Source organism: Hippopotamus amphibius, chromosome X (genome assembly GCF_030028045.1).
Source record: "Hippopotamus amphibius kiboko isolate mHipAmp2 chromosome X, mHipAmp2.hap2, whole genome shotgun sequence".
In the NCBI taxonomy this organism is placed as follows: Eukaryota; Metazoa; Chordata; class Mammalia; order Artiodactyla; family Hippopotamidae; genus Hippopotamus; species Hippopotamus amphibius.
In genome coordinates, this window is record NC_080203.1 from 48,701,475 (window position 1) to 48,706,059 (window position 4,585).

Sequence of the window (4,585 nt, forward strand, 5' to 3'; positions counted from 1 at the left end):
AGGCTTGAGGAGTCTCCAGGGATGTAGCACTTTTAGTTTAAAAATCAGAATTGTCCTGGGCAAACCAGTATGAGTTGGTAACCATAGGCATGGGTGGAACATTAAGACCTTTGAGGACTCTGGGCACCTGGGTAGGATTAAGGGACTCTAAAGGAGAAGTAGAGAAGAATGCGAAATGAAGGACCTGTTTCAATTACTTTACCATTTTGCTTGGAGATGATATAACAACAGTGGGCCAGGATCATTTATTAGGATATTAAATAGTATGGATTATTTATTTTTATAATTGCTAGAAGAAACACAAAGAATAAAAGAATAAGTTATATGTGTTTTGTTCTCTGTATTCTCTTCTATTTCTAGAAAGTAGTTAGGCCACTTTGTGCCTGGGAGTGGGGTGTAGTTTATGTTGCCAAAGTTACCACAAACAAATAAGCAAACAAACAGTAAAACTTCTGATATTTGGAAAGCTTTAACCCATTGGAGTGAAAAGTCCTGAGAAGAAATCTTTGAAAATGGGTAGGAGAAGCAGGAAGGTAATGAGAGAATAGACCTTGAAACTAGGGAGGTGATGGTGGATCAAAGTATTGAGAAAACTGGGGTGCTTGTGCTGTGTGTGTGTGTGTGTGTGTGTGTAGAATTCTGGGTGGCGTACCTCGGGATGCGAAATATGGGACCTGTTATTTGCTAAGATTTCTATGCCCAGTATTTTATAGAACCTACTGAGTTTTCCAACTTCAGAAGACCAATGTGAGCTTGTCAGTGGTGACTGGTATAAAACTACAATCAAAGTCTTTCTCCAATGTTCTGTGCTGTGTAATACTCTTGGGATGTCCAGTAATGAAGGAGATTTAATTTACTACTGGACCAGTAGGATGGGGGCTTAAAGTAAAATTTAATTAATTTTAAACAAAAAGTGACATTTCTAATATACACAAAAGTGTGGATAAAAATCCATACTCACTGCAATATTTGCTATTGAAAGCCTATTTTATGGCAGGTTCTTTATTATATGTACTAATAATGTTTAGAATTGATGATGTCTGTGTGTATACACACATAAGTTGTACCTAACATATATATGTGTGTATACATATATACATAAACCTATATTTATATAGTATATATTCATGTATAATATACACATTACAAATGAGGATCAGAGAGGTAAAGTTGACTTATCACACAACTTGTAGAAAGTGTAACAGCAAAGAATTTTAATCCTTGCCTTTCTAATTATAAACCTTGTCCTCTCACCACTTACCATGTTACTTCTGTATTGGTTAGACAGAATAAAAGGAAAATAAAATGCTGAAATACTTCTCTGGTTATTCATTTCCTTTCTCTAAAAAAAAATGTGTAGATACAGATTGGATGAGCAAATGTGTTGACATGTTCTATGGAGCTGGCCTCACTTCCATGCATGATTTTTTGACTACACTCCAAACCTAAGGATTGAATTTAGTCTCTGGAATAGGCAGTTCTGTGATGGAGTTGTTTGGCACAGCTGTTTTGGGGTGCGTCTATGTATAGCTGGAACAAGCCCACCTCTATTTCCAGACACTTTTAAATGTGTTTCTCATGGCTTTTGACCACAATTCATCACCAAGTAATTTTTCTCTTGGCCAGTTTTTATTTATCATTCAACTGCAGCAAGAGAAAGGAGAGCAACTCTAGAAAGTGGCAAATAGCCTGGTAATTATTTTGCTTTCATATCCTAACTGGGAGCAATTTTTAGATAAATGGTGTCTCTTTTGGCTTCCTAAGTTTACTGCATATAATTTAGACAGGGTCTGAGCAGCGAAAAATTCATGGAGATGGTCCAGCTTTAAACAAAGGTGAAACCATTAAAGATTTGAACATGAGAATGAGAATGAAAGTGGATCTGGTCACTAGTCATGTTAAGGATTCTCGCTATGGTATATCTTTACAGGAAAATTTGTTGACAATAATGTCTTCAAAAGTATCATTAGCATATGTTAGGAGTCAGACCTGAATTTGATTCAACTCCAGTACTTGCTCTGAGACTTTAGGTAAGTCACACGGACTCTCTAAGATGTTATTTTCCTCATCTTTAAATGAATATGATAATACATAACTCATGGGGTATAAATGAAATAATTTATGTAAAACAATTAGCACAGTATCTGGCATGTAACAAATGCTCAATAAATGTTAGCTATCACCATCATCATCATCATTATCATTTTTCTTCTGTGCTAAGCACATCACATTTGCTTTTTTTTCCCCCAGAGCTTTTAAAAAATGCTTAAAAGCTATGTCTATATAGCTGTGCAATTTAAACAATTTAGTCCAACTTTTTCTTAGGTATTGTGTAAACATATAGAGACAATGAAAAGCATGTGTGAGCCTGATATTATTAGAATTAAAATATTCCTCCTAATAACTTGTTAATAGGTTGGAGATAATAGGACAACTTTTCTTATAGGTCTTTAGTTTAGCTTGCCTTGCATTCTCTTTAAAACGTGTTTGATCTTTAATTCTACCTTTTTTTTGGTTCTTTTGAAACCCATACTTAACTCAACCCAAAATATTTGACCTTCATCTAATATGAGTCAGGGTCACAATAATGAATTAGACATAGTTTTTGCCTGAAGAGAGTTTTAAATCTAATAACCATGCCACTACAGTAGCATACTGTAGCTTTCATGTGGACTTAACTATGTTTATCATCTGAACAATTTGTGATGGTCAAGGTAAGCTTCAATCTCTCTCTCTCTCTTTCACTCTTTCTCTTTTGCACACTCTCTCTTTCCATTTTACTTTACTTATCTATGTGAACCCAATGTATGGGATTTTTGAATCTTTACCAGCTGGAAAGGCAATGTCAGTGAACTTTCCTGTATTTTTAATCATCAAGGACTGTTAGATGGAAGAAGGATTAGATTTCTATTTAAGTGGCTCCAAAGAGCCAAACTCAGATAGAAGAATGAGTTATCAGGGAAGCAGATTTTGGCTGGAATATGAAAACTGAAACCTTTGGAAAACTGAATGGGAACCTCAGCTCTGGAAATATTTAAATAAATGCTGAATGACCAGAGGTCTGGGTGGTTGTAGAGTTCATTATTGTATTAAGCAGGAGATTGATCTGGATGGTCTTTCTGGTTCCTCTTAGCTCTGAGGGTCTATAAGACATGTAGAATTCTCTAATGAGTTAGATTTCCATGCTGCTAACATCTCAACATTACTCTAATGGCATTACAAAAAAGTACATAGCTTGTTGGGCAGTTTAATCCCTTAAATTTATCATTTTAATCTTGCAAATTATAACTTGGATAGCTTCTTATCTAAAAGGTACACATGAATTTTTGAGAATCTAATATTGTTTTATTGTCAAAAGGACATGTGTACAACGAAGCTCAGCTCACAGGAAAAAGGAAGATAGTAATTGCATACTGCTATGTGCAAAGCACTTTTGCTTACCAAGGCACATACCCTCATCTTAGTTCTTGCCAAGGGAAGATAGTAGCCCCCACCTCATTTCTCCTGCTTTTGCTTTCTTGAATTATCTGTTTGGCCTAGCGAAGTGCCCACCTGTAGGCTCAGCTTTGTCCTAGTTCACAGTCCAATCCTGATTGAAACTTACAATCTTACAGCTCTTCTGCTGGTCTGACTCAGGACATGACATCTTAGCACTGATTTCTGGGCTCCTATTTTGTTCTTAAGTCATTCTGCATTAGTGTGTACTATGTAGACTAGAGGCCTATGTAATCTATGATTGGCCATTCTGGTGCTGACAACTGTTCTTCTCTATGGACTCTTGAGTTCCAGCTCTTCCTGGGTATCTCGATGTGTAAATTTAAACTTTTGTTTTGGATTATGTGCTGATGTTATGTTCCTTTTTAAAACATTTTTAAATTAAAAATGTTTTTATTAAAGTATAGTTGATTTACAGTGCTGTGTTAATTACTGCTGTATACTGGTCATTCAGATATATATATATATATATATATATATATATATATATATATTTAAGCTCTTTCTTGGAATATAATTGCTTTACACACTTGTACCAGCTTTTGAGGTACACCAAAGTGAATCAGCTGTATTTATACACATATCCCCATATTCCCTCCCTCCTGCGATGCCCCCCCACCCTCCCTGTCCTGGCCTTCCAAGGCATCACCCATCATCGAGTTGCTCTCCCTTTGTTATACAGCAACTTTCCACTAGCTATCTGTTTTACGGTTGGTAGTATATATATGTCTATGTTACTCTCTCACTTCGTCCCAGCTTCCCCTTCGCCCCCCGCCACCCCCCACCCTGTGTCCTTCAGTGCATTCTCTGCATCTGCATACTTATTCTTGTCCTCTCACTGGGTTCATCAGTACCAATTTTTTTTTTTTAGCTTCCATATATATGAATTAGCATACAATATTTGTCTTTCTCTTTCTGGCTTACTTCATTATGTATGAAAGACTCTACTCTCTCCATCTCATTACATTTAGCTCCATTTCATTCCATTTTATGGCTGAGTATTATTCCATTGAATATATATGCCACATCTTCTTTATCCATTCATCAGTTGATGGGCATTTAGGTTGCTTCCTTGTCCTGGCTATTGTAA